The 15290-nt window shown below is 39.1% G+C and overlaps 1 long non-coding RNA gene across 1 annotated transcript; it reads right to left on the reverse strand.

The window, feature by feature from the left end:
* Window positions 1–5381: 5381 nt before the first annotated feature.
* Window positions 5382–15290, reverse strand: LOC128813054 (uncharacterized). Its single transcript, XR_008438894.1, has 3 exons — window positions 15165–15290; window positions 7344–7436; window positions 5382–5966 (listed from the first exon to the last, which is right to left on the reverse strand). It is a non-coding gene; the product is annotated as an uncharacterized LOC128813054 (long non-coding RNA).

Consider the following 15290-nt stretch of genomic DNA (forward strand, 5'->3'; position numbering starts at 1 on the left):
GTTGTGATAGGTAAGGAACTCCAGGAAGAACATAATGATTTTTTGTGGTATTTCAGCTCTCAGGCTTACCACAGCCTTAGAAAAATACAGTGTGTTGCTGACTTTTATCTATGAGGAGCCTTCCAATTTTGGCAACACCCTCTTCCTTTATTACATAAGGCAGCTTTGATTTTAAAATACCCCAGATATATTGAGACAAACTTCCTGCACAAATAAGTGAACAATAGTCACACACAACAGAGGACAACCATAACTAGGGAATACAGCATCATCATTCACACCTGGGATGGGACTGAACTGGAGACTCAGTTCATCATCTTCTGGACACTTGGTATTGCAGCTTTAGTGTTGTTAATGTAGCCCTGATACATAAACCAGCACTGAACTTACCTTAAATGAATCACAACTCCACAGTTTTCAGTTTCTGACTTAGAGTCTAGGATCTACCCAGGAAATCAGGAATTATAATTACTGATGCCAGAATTTGCCAGGGAACATTTCTGAACAATTAGTTCTCACTGAAGGGATATTAAGAAGCTGCTAAGACATCGAAGTAGCTTAAGTGCTGTCAAGCCAACACTGTACATAATTTCATTCATAACAGACTTGAGAATGGAATTTTTTTCCCTCTACACATTCCACTTACCTCTCCAACAGTGTTACACCCCATTAAACACTATAAAAGCATTATAAGGAAAAAGTACCAAAGAGGAAAATACCCAATAAAATATGTACTTTTACAAACATAGTAGGAAGTTTACAACACACAAGTGAGCCCAAAAGAAAGGATAAGAGCCTTAGGCTCACACCATTTATTCAGCCCACAAACCAAGAAAAACCAAGCACACGTGAAAATTTCTTAACACAAGAGGAAACAGCATCTTGCCTGGTACCCACAGAACACTCTCATCTTTAGTAAAATTCATTAAAACAAAAAAGCAAACTAAAAACACAATAAAGAACTTATGCTCAACCCTATGTAGCACAGGTAACTAAAAAAAAAAAAGTTAGAGAAAGAACACAGAATTACAAAGTGCTTAAAAGAACAGTATCTAAAGGCATTAAAATAATTAATCACCAAGCTTCCATCATGCACTCAGACAGTGCAAGATGACGGAAACTTGATGATAAATTATTTTAGTCATCAGTGCACTCAGACTAAAGCAGCAGCCCTCATCACTCAGGCAACCAGTATTTGTATTTTTCAACACATCTGTTGCAAAGACTGTTTAGACAGTAATGACAGTTTACTGCTGCCCTACCACAATCTCCCAGTCATGCTCTGCAGCTGGAAAACATGAGAAATCACCTTCATAGACCAGTAACTCTTTTTCAATTCCATGGCTCATGTGAGTGTTTGAAGGGGACTGAGCTGACAGGTTTTCCCACAGCCCACCCAGGATTCATACTGTGCCTGGGCACCACAAGGCACAGAAACAGCTAAACCAACTGTGCTGAGGTTTTACATGCAGCTTTGCAACAAGCATAAGCAAGAAGCTTTCTTTCACAGCTTGAAGATTACTTTAGACAAATATATGAAGAAGTTCTTACCTGCAGCAGGGTCCTTCTCCTGGCACTGCAGCAGCAGGCAGCCTTCAAGGTGGCGTGGGAGAGCTGCCCACCCCTGGCACAACACTCTCCTGCCTGTCACTAGCTGCCAGCTGCTGTGGCAACAGGATAAAAGAAAAGACAGGCAAAGGGAGCAGTGCACTTTCTTCCCCAGTCTGCAGTGGGTAGAGAGCATGCCACCTGCATTTTGTCCATGGAAATAAAAGGCAAGGCGAGGGCACTGGTTCCTCCCTCTTGGTTGGGCTGCAGCAGCTACAAGGCTCTCTGTGTTACTTTGATCTGCTCCAGCAGGAGACCGGCTTCAGATGCCTCTTTGCCCTCCACGATTTGTGCTCAATTCCCAGGCTCTCGGTGCAGGGCTAGCAGTGAGAGCCGTTTTCCTCCTTGGCAGCTCTGACTACAGAGGCGCAGCACAGCCCTCGCTGGGGAAATGGGCAGCCTCCCACTCCCTTCACTCCTTGTCCTGCCTCTGCCATGTTAGTGCATGGCACCAGGGCAGGCATCAGGCTGGGATGTAGCCAGGATGTCGGTACACTGCAGAAAAGTTCTATGCCCTGAAATACACGTTTTAAACAAGGAAGTCACTTTCTCCTGCCTTGGTTACTCAAACTTTACCAGGCCTCTACACAGGACTACAGTTCAACAACATTTTAATTTATTCCACGTACAATATTTGAGTTCAAAAGCAGGTCAGAATACCACTGGTGTTTGAAAAATATTTTAAATACAAGTTTTCTGTCAGAAAAGTAAATCCAGCTAAAGATGTAAGAGGGCAAGATGAGAAATACAGTACCTTTAAAATATATCACCACATGAGACCCAAGGAAGTGGAAATCAACGATATGAAGAGAGTCAATAATTCAAGCACTCTGGGCAATATTTTAGCCTTAACTATAGATGAAAGTTATCATTCCTCTTTCTACTTGATCACTGGAGCAGGGTTCTGGTTAAAATCTCATCTGATATGTTTTCTTTTTGGTAAAACGCAATGTAGGCCTCAAGTGACTCCTGCCCAGCTAAGCAGTTCGGAAAACAAACAGCAGATTGATCAAAGGATGTGTTGAGAGCAATTTCCTGCCCTCAGCAGCCCTCCTGTGGGCCCTGATGCTGGTCAAACATCGGGTTTGTTCCCATCCTCAGGTGTAACACAGAGGTTTGAAGACAGACAATGGAGATAGTTTGTGCTCTCCACCCTGGCAGCTGTTTCACAGCCCCACACTCCACACACGGCCGCCGGCTCTGAGAGGAGCAGAGGCACCTCGAGGAGCTCCCAGGTGACTCAAGAAGCAGCAGCAAAAGCAGCCAAGTGGGAATTTGATCTCTCCACAAGCAGGGGTCTAAGGCAGGCTGTGCTGGAGCCCTCACGCTCCTGGGCAGAGGAGATGCTCCCGTGCTGGGCAGTGCTGTGTGCCACCTCCCTCCCACCGCGCCTCAGCCACTGGGGCACTGCTTCCCTAAGGGAAGCACTGCCAGCTCCTCCAAAGAGCAGGAGGACTTAGGAACTGTCCATGGTTCAGTTTACCTTTTCTTTCTCTTTACTCACCTCTACAGTGCTTCATATTTTCTTCTTCCACACTTGCCAGCACTGTGAATGTTTAAGGTACACTGGCCTTTTTAACCAATTTTAAAAGAATATACCTCACCCCAACACCTAATTGAAGGAAAACGAAGCATTTTCATTTGCCTAATAGTGATTAAGATCACCTGTGAGAATCTGAAAAGAGCAGGACAAATGAAAGCGGTACATACGCTGCTCAGAAATTTTCTCAGAAAAATAAATTACAATTCACTTAGATGACAACATTCTGCAAGGCTTGGGTTTGTTTGTTTAGCTTGGTTGGTTTGTGTGGGTTTTTTTCCCTGTATTTAAATCACTGAAGTTTCAAACATGATTTCCTTTGTGCACAGGTGTGCTGAATTTAGTTTTACACTAATTTCATATCAAAACACTAACTTTAATCTAATTCACTTGAAAAGTAAGCATCCACAGAATTGCTCCACCTGTGTCCAAATGTAGATATAAACTGGTTTTGTGTTTTTTAGCTCCCTTAAATTTCCTGTTCATATGTGAAAGCAGAGGCCCAAGCTGACTCCTAAAATGGCAACATATTATTCCTTTTCCCTTTTACACGCTTCATTTCTTCACAGTGCAGCTATGTACATCTTTCACTCTGTTTCTCTGGGATACTTGGTTTTAGCACCTTCCTCAGGACACAGAGGGATTAGTGTTTACCAAGGTGCCACTCAGAGCTGGAGGCCACTGCAGGGCCAGCAGGGCCTGATCAATCCCTGTGTGCCAGAGCAGCATCTCAACTTCCCACTCCCTGCCCCTGGAAAGAGAAATTCTACACCATGACAGCTAAGTCTTTAGCAAAGTTCACCTCAAACCCTCAACCTCAAGTGTTAAAAAAGAAAAGCCCTTAAATGATACAAGTTATTACATTTAATCCCTTTGGGGGAAGTGGGGAATGATTTTGTGATTAAGGACCTACTGTGGGGCTCAAGAGAATTAGTTCAATTCCAGACTCTGAAACAAGCTTCCATGTTCCCCTGGGAAAGCCTATGCAATCTCCTATCTCACATGGACACCAGCAGGGCAATTTGTAAGTGTGTGCAGCCCTCAGACATTGTAGTACCAACAGCTAAATAAATTCATAGTTAGGAGTTAGGTGAGGTTCAAGAATTTTGAGGGCTAGTTACCTATTCAATGACGGCACTACCATTACACTATCACTTACCACAAATCATTCTTCAAAATTGGTATTACATTCTTGAAAAACAGTAAGCTACATTATTACTTACTCCTGGGCTGACAGGTAGTTCCTAAGGGTTTAGTTAATGTATTAATGAAAATGATGAATGAATGGAAAAACCTGCAAGATAAAAATAAATTGGCAGGTCTTACAGAAAGACACCACTTAGTTCTCAAGCACAGGACTATTTTCTGTGGTTTGCACTGCAGAGAAATTTTGTTCCATTAAGATTTATAGCTGGTATTATTTCTTGGCAAAAAAAAAAGAAATCTAATTCATAGAATGAATAAATTTAATAATGAAAATTCATCTGACAATGAGTTGTGATAGAGAAAATCAAGCAAGCACTACCAGAAAAACATAATACTGAAGTCACTGTGTAATCTTCTAGACAGTGAAGCACTGCACTACATAATGCACTGTAATGACATTAGACAGTTTGTCTTGCAAAAAGAACAAAACAATTTAATAACTCTGATATACTGATAGGAACACATACTAGTCATGTTCTCTGCTATTCACTACCAGTGGAAATTTTCTCCTACTATTATGAAAAAACAGCTGTCACACACCAGAAATATCAAGCAAAAGCTGCTTCACATTTTTAAAGACATGGCAATCATTTTAAAATTTCACTCGTTTCTGCAAAGGTGCTGTGCCTGTTATGGTTGCAGGTAACAATGTATTTAATGCATTACAAAAGTTACTTTCAGTAACTAGACATATACTTCACATACTTCTAAACTTTTTTCTGTAGGAAAACAATCGTCTCTCTCAGAATTGGAAAAATCCAAATAAAATTTCAAGATAAGCATTGCTGGCATGTTTGTTTATATTCAATCTATAATTTTTAATCTATTTTAATCTTAATATTAAATATTTTGGCAGAGCATATGCCATTTATTTTGCATGTATTAAGTCCAAGTATACTTGTTATTTTCATAGAATGGATGTTAAAAATGTTTAAATCTGATATTTGATTGGAATGAAACTACAAATTAAGACAGTTCACATTATTTTACTTCACTGCTTTTCTACTTATAATTATTTCAATTTTTTCTTTAATTTCCCCACTGTTATAATTTCAACTTATAATAGAAGTTAAAGCAGTTGAAAATTAAAAATATCCAATCGCAAGCAAATTCAACATTCAAGAGACTGATATAAAACTGTTTCAAACTGTCAGTTAACAGACCAGCAATTCACACCAACAATTCTTGGTCAGTGTCTTCACCTTCATCTCTCTAAGGTAAAATGCAGAAACGACTGAGGAGCTTTCCATGAATTAAGAGAAATTCCATCCATCCTACCCAACATGCAGAGAAAGCCAGGTCTGATGAGACCTGCCCATTCTAATCTGAATAGTCTGATGAAGTTCAAACACAAGCTGAAACTGGTGGCAACTGTGTAAAACACACAACTTTATTGTGTGACTATTTGCAACTTGAATTTAAAATCACAAAGGTGCAGCAGTGACATTCATGAGCATTTGTTTTAAAGGAAAAGTCTTCTTAAGTTTTTCATTTTTTGCAGATGACAGAGGGAGTGATGGTGGTTACAGGACTTCCACTATTCTCAGTGCTGTCAGCAGTATCTTCTTAGCTAAAGCTCCCCATTGGTGCTGCACTGGTTTAACATGAATGGCTGTGACAAAAGATAACAAATAATGTAAGGCAGTTGTAGTTTCTGCATTTGGTCATCCTCCCCACATCTGCTTACATCTAAAAATCAATCCCCTCTTTCATCAGGGGAAGATTAATTGCCACCTTAATGTTTCATTTGACTGTATTATCAAACTTAATGATTTGATATACACTTTTGTGTGTTCCATGTTTTTGTGGTGTCCCACCCTGAAAGGGAAAGAATCAGGCAGTTGCATAGATGCCCATGGCTGGATAGGAATGAGAAGTCAGAGAGACCACAAAGACTCACAAAATTTTATTAGTAAGTTTAACACTTGGCATGAAAAACAAGGTATTTAGTCCCTTCTAGTATAAACACATGGTGGTGGAGTTTTGAGTATGGGGTAGAGAGGGGAGGGAAGGGGAGGGGTGGGAAGGGGTGGGAAGGGAGGGAGGGAGGGAGGGAGGGAGGGAGGGAGGGAGGGAGGGAGGGAGGGAGGGAGGGAGGGAGGGAGGGAGGGAGGGAGGGAGGAGAGGAAGGAAGGAAGGAAGGAAGGAAGGAAGGAAGGAAGGAAGGAAGGAAGGAAGGAAGGAAGGAAGGAAGGAAGGAAGGAAGGAAGGAAGGAAGGAAGGAAGGAAGGAAGGAAGGAAGGAAGGAAGGAAGGAAGGAAGGAAGGAAGGAAGGAAGGAAGGAAGGAAGGGAAGGAAGGAAGGAAGGAAGGAAGGAAGGAAGGAAGGAAGGAAGGAAGGAAGGAAGGAAGGAAGGAAGGAAGGAAGGAAGGAAGGAAGGAAGGAAGGAAGGAAGGAAGGAAGGAAGGAAGGAAGGAAGGAAGGAAGGAAGGAAGGAAGGAAGGAAGGAAGGAAGGAAGGAAGGAAGGAAGAAGGAAGGAAGGAAGGAAGGAAGGAAGGAAGGAAGGAAGGAAGGAAGGAAGGAAGGAAGGAAGGAAGGAAGGAAGGAAGGAAGGAAGGAAGGAAGGAAGGAAGGAAGGAAGGAAGGAAGGAAGGAAGGAAGGAAGGAAGGAAGGAAGGAAGGAAGGAAGGAAGGAAGGAAGGAAGGAAGGAAGGAAGGAAGGAAGGAAGGAAGGAAGGAAGGAAGGAAGGAAGGAAGGAAGGAAGGAAGGAAGGAAGGAAGGAAGGAAGGAAGGAAGGAAGGAAGGAAGGAAGGAAGGAAGGAAGGAAGGAAGGAAGGAAGGAAGGAAGGAAGGAAGGAAGGAAGGAAGGAAGGAAGGAAGGAAGGAAGGAAGGAAGGAAGGAAGGAAGGAAGGAAGGAAGGAAGGAAGGAAGGAAGGAAGGCATTAAATTCTCCAGCTAGAACAGACATCAGTTGTCAGCATCAGGTTCTAAGCAGAAATGATTTACAGTTATTAAACCAAACAGCTACAGGGCTTTTGTCACTCACCTGGTGGCAAAAGGGAAGGTGTCCCTCCAAGCTGTGGCCATTTTGCAGGTTGTTGTCAAGAACATCCCAGAAGTCCAAACCTTTTAACAGGTGCTAAAAGAAGAGGTCAAGGATTATCCTTTGCATCTGAGAGTCCTGTTTGGAAATAGTTCTTGTGTTTTATTGTCAACTGCTTTAAAACAAACAGTAAAATCCACCTTTGTTTGTACAGGACACTCCTTTAACTGTGAAGGTCTAAAACCACCAGGCTTAAGAAATGCCTGAAAACAGGTAACTGAAAGCAGATATAGCAATGAGCACGGCAGCCAAAGCAGTGGCACCACAGCCCAACAGCTACAAACGCCTTGGCCTCTCTCATTCAGTGCCCTACTTTAAAAGATGTACAGGCACTGAGCTACCAGTCCCATAGGTATTAACTACAGAGCACACTGACCTGCAGTGTTGCTAATCATAGCATGAGCACACTACAAAGTCAAACTCTCTGATATTAATGTTAACCTGCACACAAGTTAAAACAAACTGACAAATGAAGTGCAATTGGTATGAAAAGTTAAAGCCAGATTTTATTTCATGACAAACAGATGTCATCTGAGGCTGGTTCTAAGCAAGGATTTAATCCATGACCATAATGTAGGTCACTAGTTTTGATAGAGTTTGTGCCTAGTATTCATCCAAGGAATCAGACTCTGCCCATCAATAGCTGTCAAGAGTGTAGATGTAGTTTCTTTTTATACCAGCATTTAATAAAAGAAAATAATCCAATTAAGCAGATGTCACAATATTTTTCTACTGACTTACCCATAATTTTCAATCATTAAAGGAGTACTTAATTTAAAACAGAACATTATACTCTAATCCTATGCATCCAAGAATATTCATGTTTAAAACCTGAACCGCCCTCACTGTTTCTGCTGCCCTTCTGGTTTCCCCATGAGCTTCAGTAACTCAAAAGAATTGCAACCAACTTGGTAACTAAAAAAGAAAGCTTTGTGGAATGGGAAAAGTTCACAACAGGGGAGGGAAAAAAGCATTCTAAAATAGCCAGGTGTTCACCTCAACCCATACCAACTTCAAACAGATGCAAGGACAGTAGCTGAATCTGATTTCAGACTAAGGACATGAAAGATGAGTTTTATGTTCTTATGCTTTTATAGCATTAGAACGAATTCATTTTTAGATAAAGAATAGTATACTCCCCTACTCTCCAATTCTTTCACATAAAATTTGCTCTGAAAATAGCATGGCTGAGTTCCACTCTTTCAACTATTATTTGATCACTGCCAAATATTTGCAAGTTCAGATTTTTCCACATCTCACCCATGTACTTGATTGCAGTTCATGTAGTATCTACTATGTTTTGTTCTACTTCTATGAATAAATGTACTGTGGCAAGGGATCAAGTCAGTCATGGAAACAGAACAAATTACTTTGAAATACGAAATTGAAAGAGTGCTGGAAGAAGAGCCCTTGGCAGCCTTTCACCCAAGTCAAGGTTCAACCTTAGGAAAGGATGAGTAGCCTAAGACAGCAATACTGCTTGGCAGCAGAGGAGGTGAAGGCGTGTTCAAGGTGTGGATGGCAGTGCCTGTCCATGGCCTTACATCCTCATGACACTGGGCATTCAACTTCAGCTGAAGGATGAGATTGTTCAATAAGTCTGAGTCTAAATAAACAGAAGTGGTCAGCAACTCTTCAAAAGAAACTAGGAGCACAAGTAGAAGCCTGCAAGAATCTCACTATCCTCTTATCACAAGGGCATCCAAGAATTTTCTGTGGAGTAGTTCTACAGACAAAATGACACTGATATTCCGAGTCTGTAATTTACATATGTGGTCGGGTGGGGACTTTTTTTGACATATTCTTCTGAAATTTAAACTTTTAATTAAAATAAGTTTATACGCCACTATATTACTGAATCCTGTTAAACCCAGAGTTGCATTTTATTTTGATGGATATCACTAACTTAAATGCATTTCTGTGTACAGTGCTATTACAACTTAAATCCTCAACAGCATTAGCAGATGATCAAACACTTTGCAACTGTAACCTGTGAGAGAGCAATTCCCCATTAGGGACATTTGTATATGTCTTTAGAACATACCTAATTTTGTGAAGAATATTTGCACATACTGCAGGATGCACATGCCCATTAATAGACACGCCAGCATTTTATGCACAAACTTTTGATCTCTAGTGCCTGTTAGCTATTTACAGATTACTTCTTATGTATAAGCAAGCTTATATCAGATTTAAAAGTTGCTCAAAATTGTATTTCAGAGGGAAAAAAATTAATACCTTCAATTATCTGGTAGCTCAAGGGTCACTTACTGGGTTCAACTCCAACCAATCCAAGTATTTTCCTGCTTGTAAGAAAAACAAGTCTCATGTCCAGAGGCACACTGCACATCTCGCAGCTCCCATGCTAGGCAGTCACCTACCAGATCATCTTTCTAGTGTGAAACCCTGGTAAACTCAGCAGATCTGTTCCCACGAGCTTTAACTATGAGAGCATCCTGCACAGGCACATTATGATGTGCTACAGAGAAGAGAGAGATGGCTTTATCAAACTGGTGTTTTCATCGACTTTGCACTTCTCCAGACAGATAGAAAAATACACCTGTTAAGTCTGTACAATATATCAGAGCGAGATGTTTAGAGCTCAGTATTGACCCAGCCCTCCTGTAGCTGCAGAGGTTAGTTTTGATTTAGAACCAGTATATGAACTCAATTTGAAAAATAAATGAAAAGCTGTAAGTTCTCCTTCCCCCTGTCAAATTATTATTGGTTAGTTTTAACTTTAGATCATGAACAAGATAAAGATTCTCCATTCTACACAAAGTCTTTCACAAACATCTACACCCAAAATAATAGGATTTGTACAGATTTTTTCTTAATTTCAGAATATTTTTAACTGAAGAACAGAGCAGTTACTTTTGCTCCAGGAGAAATTGTATTTTTGTTCCTGATACATGAAAATACATGAAATTTACAAATTTACAATAAAAAGTTCTGGAAAAAATAGAGATAAATCTTAAAAAGCATTTTTATTTAGTTACATAGTATCAACACAAGATACTGAAATTATAATTAGGCAATTACTGTATAACTTCCTATAATTTAATTCTTATATGTGAGTTAAGTGCATTTTATGCCATGTAAGCAGCAATCCAGGACAGACATTTAATCACTACATGTATTATGCATTATTAGAAATTAATTCAGTGAACTATTTCAAAGCTGTCTAATTTTAACTAGGTCAAATTCTGTTACCCAGAAGTGCAATGAATCTGTGTTTAAAATTTAAACGCATTGAAAGAAATTTAAACTGCAGTTCTGAATGGAGAATATTTTAAGCAACATCTCTCAAACAGCCTAAACTTTCTCTAGATAGAATAATGAAGTCTGATTACAGGGCAAGAGGAAAATGCTATGTTGAGCTGTTCAAGAATACAAAACAGTCATTTAACTTCTTGGAGTGCAGGTGTGAGATCTGATTTATGTGAGGTATGTTATTTTCACCTCATGTTCAGGTTCCTGTAAGTGATTCTAGAATAATCTCCTGAAGAAAAGAGAAGTTGGTTACATCAAACTAAAAGTCGGTGTCACTGCTCCCCACTGCTGTGCTGTTGCCATCCTTTATGTACCAGGAGCCACAAGTACCGAGTCCAATGCTGAGCTGTGAGAAACCCACAGAACAATGTGTTCTTTGATCAGAAACAACTTCTACAAAAAGGGAGGTATCTGTGACCTCTATTTTAAGCTATGCAGAAAAGAAAGTATTTGTTATAGTAGGAAGCTGTAATACACATCAGAGGAAGATTTTTAGTTAATGATTCCTGCTTGATCACATTTTAGTGCTAGAGTGAAAAAATATTAAAATTTATATTTATAATCTGATTTAATCTCATCATCCTAGTATACTGAGAAATATCCAGCTGAAAAGAATACTGTCTGTTATGAACTATTACATTGATGTTACTGTAATTTTGTTAGTAGCCTGGTTTTTTTCAAAAATACTGAAGATAGCACAAAAATTAAGATTAACAATACATATGTTCTGAGGATTGATGCTGAATGTTAACCTTTAAGAATTTTACTGATAACTTGATTTTAGTCATTTAACTTGGAAGATTGCATTTCTTAGCAATGTGGAGAGATGAAAGTCACAAATTCCATTTGCTTCACCAACAACGTTTGTTTTCACTGATCCTGAAATTATGAGTGGAACAGTAGATAGTCAAGGAAGAACTAATTTTTTTATATTGGAATACTTACTTACCTACTTTTTTAAGCAGTTCTAAAAGTGTTTCATCTGCATAATAAAGCCACATATTTGGTTTAAAACAACTGAAAACAAATTAATTTCTCAGCTTTGCTATTTAATAGTTCTAAAAAAAATGTAAACCAATTTACAACCTGCTCCAATTATCCCATATAATCCTTGCATTTCAGACACATTAACCAACCCAGCTGAAGCAGCTGTAGTTCTATCTGGATTCCTGTGCCTAAACATTTCAATAGATCACTAAACTGTGATAGTGGCAGAGAATTTCTAACTCTCATTTGAATAGATTATGTACTGCTACACATGTGGAACATGTCATGAACCAAGAGAGAATCTCTGGTGTAGTTCCAATCATATGACTATCAGAAGGATAAGTCAAATTTGGAAGTCAGTGAGGAAGAAGGGAATTAAATATTGCAAAAGATATTGCCTAGATGCGTAAGAAATTTTAAAACTAACTAGAAGTTTTAAGGTGATCCAGAAACATTAAATAGGCATGATCTTCAAATATTATCTACATATTTGCAGGATCACATTTCTGAACTGGGTTACACCTATCTATGTAATTACCATCTCTGTAACAGAATTAGCCAAACTCTTTAACAGAAACCTACTTTTCCTCACTGCTGGTGGCAGCAATGACAGTCAGAAGGTGTCTTGTTCTTTCTGCATCTGTTGGTAAAACTGTGTGTATAGCTTCTTTCTACAATCACCCCTGGTGTAGTCATCTGCAGCCAAGTGGAAAATCAATTAAGGAACAGCACACACTACAAAACTGTACTAGAACGTCACCAAGTTTCACTACTTTACTGCTTAACAATGCTGCAAAAAATGATAAAAACAGTTCCTTAAAGCAAGGGGTTTCCCCCCTCACTTTTCATTTTCCCTGAGTATATTTGTTAGACATGTAAAAAATGCTAAGAAACATGGCTGGTTAAACTGGGCTACAAACTTCTCAGAGTTATTCTACTGAGAGCAGCCCATTAATCTATTCCAACCCACAGAACATTACTTTTGTAGCATTCTCTCCTGACCTGTCTTCCATTTTGATGCTGGGACTCAAATCTCACTCCAAGGGAAGGCAGTGCAACTAGGAAAAGCCACCAGACCACAGCCAGATACTAGAGACTAACCAGGAACATTTTTCACCTGTGCTATAAAACAACTTTCATAAATACTTTTAAAGCCATGTTGAAAACATACCCACAATAGACATACACCAATGTAGGAGTCATCAGAAATGAGCTTGCTTGCCTATCTCCAACAGAAGCCACCTTCCAATTTTTTTGGGATCTGCAAAATCTACACACAGCAGACCAAAGGCCAAATTTACAAGCAGATTTATATAGTTCTATTCAGGCAAAATTTGCATAATGAATCTACATCACTACTTGGCTAAGCCACTATTATTATTAGATACTATTAAATATAAGTTTCTCTCACCTTCATTTAAAGGTATGGTGCATTTTGTAAAGATTTCTACTAGAAAAGGTAAGAATATAAGTTTAGGTATATGTTACCAGAAGTGAATTTTAAAAGCTAGACTAATCCAAAGTGTTAAACAGATAAAATAAGCATATTTAATAGATTTTCACACTACATTTGTTTTGTAAAGAGTGCCATATCAACTAGAAATGATGTACTATTTTTCCTTCACCACTCTTCATTAACAAACTCTAGGGAGATGTGAAAAGGTCAGATTTCCTTCTTTGGGTTTGTCTAAATTACTGAATGCCTTATAACACACTTAGAGCTGCTCAGTCAGTTCCTCCTGACAGTGCTTAAATAAAACCTAAAGTACACGGACATCACAACAGTCACAGCAAAAATTTGCAGCCACAGTGGGACATTTTAATCCAAACTTTCTGCTTACACAAGATGCTTCTAAGGCTTTTGCTACATCCATTTTTCCCTTAAGTAAAGAGGTACTGAAAAGTGTACAGCAGCAAGTGCCTTCATTAAGCATCAGCAGCTAGAAGTGACTTCTGCATTAAGGGAATAGAAATTTAGCAGAAAAAGCACCCCTTTGCATTCCAGCTGCTCCTCAGAGATCAGAGGGGCTGGGTGTGACCAGGCTTGACTTCTGATTAGAATCAATTCAGCACTATAGGTCTGGTTGAATTCAATAAGAACTTCCACGATTACAGGTTCATAAATAGTACCGTTTATTGAAGCCACAGGAAAGTGGGTTCAGGATTGCCAGTTATAGGGGCATTAACAATGGATTTTGTTTTTTAAAGGTACTGATAACCTGAGTACAAATAATTAAATATAAATAATCCATTTAAATTCTGTATTTATCTAGAAACAGTGTTTTTCCTCAGAAGACGATTAACTAAAAATCTCAAGAGAAATTATCTCCCACTTCTCTGGTATAGCAGCAATACTACAGAGAGAAAAGCAAGAGAAGTTTACTTAACAGAGGGATTGCCATGTTATTTCAGGATATGCTCTTCTGGAAGCAGGTACAGGATGGAGCTATGTGAGAAAAAAGCTATAATCAGATTTGTGTGCTTGTGGTTATTTTGTTTGTTTTTCATAAGAAGCACTTATTAGGCTGGGGCGAATCCTTGTTATGCAGAAGTAGTAACAACTTTAACCCTACAAGACAAGCAGACAACTAAATGCAAACAACCCTCACAGCAGCTGCTGTGAATAGGATCTCAGGCTGAACACACAAATGCCCAAAATGATGGCTGGAAACAACAAGAAATACAGCAAGAAATTCAGCATATCCTGGCCAGCCAGCAGTGTACATGGCTCAGCATGTAAGGTAAGGACTAGAAAATGGAAAAGCTGAACACATATGGTTCAAGAGTGAGCAAGAATCCATATCCTATTTTTGAAAAGTGACAAAAAGGTGAACAAGAATCTGATGAGGGAGTTTCTTGTGCTAAGTGTAAGTAAATTTGGCAGAAAATAAATTCCCTTGCATTCCAGCTGGTCCTCAGTTATCAGAGGGCTGGAGGTGGCTGGGCCTAATTTCTGAGTAAAAGCCAATTCAGCACAGTAAGTAAATGCAGAGCCAGTTCAGCACTACAAGTTCAGTCACCTTCCAGGAGAACTGTCATGGCCTGATTCACAAATAGTAAGTCATTGAAGCAGCAGAAATGCAGATTCTTATTGGATTGCTGGCAGTGATTTGATTTCTTGCCCTCAGCCCGGAAACTGATGTGCCTCTTGTGTGACAGATGTGTAAAGAAGAACAATAAGCTAAATAAGAGATTAAGTTATCCTGAACAAAAGAAGCCTGTCTTCTGAAGTGTTAGATAGAATACGACAGTGAAGTTTTACCACACCTGCTGTAAGTATCTAAAATTATACAAAATCTCATTCCAGTTGCAGAAAAATAGCAGAGGAACACAAACTAGCTTTACAGTCTACCAAAATTCAAACCATTTATAGCACCTCAAGACAAAACTTTTCATGTTGAATGTGGCAGAACAAGTTTCATACTACACTTCTAAGAAGTGAAAATCAATCTTCTATTGCATCAAGCTACACACACAAAATCCATATTTCTACACTATACTTACATTGTGTAGAGGTGATCCTCTGGACTTCGTTCAGATGTCTAACAAAAAGGCATTCTCTTTCCTACAGAATATGCATCTATTTGATGAAGCTCATCTTCTAGTATAAACTTCAAAATATTTTCTATA

Source organism: Vidua macroura, chromosome 11 (assembly GCF_024509145.1).
Source record: "Vidua macroura isolate BioBank_ID:100142 chromosome 11, ASM2450914v1, whole genome shotgun sequence".
Classification (NCBI taxonomy): Eukaryota; Metazoa; Chordata; class Aves; order Passeriformes; family Viduidae; genus Vidua; species Vidua macroura.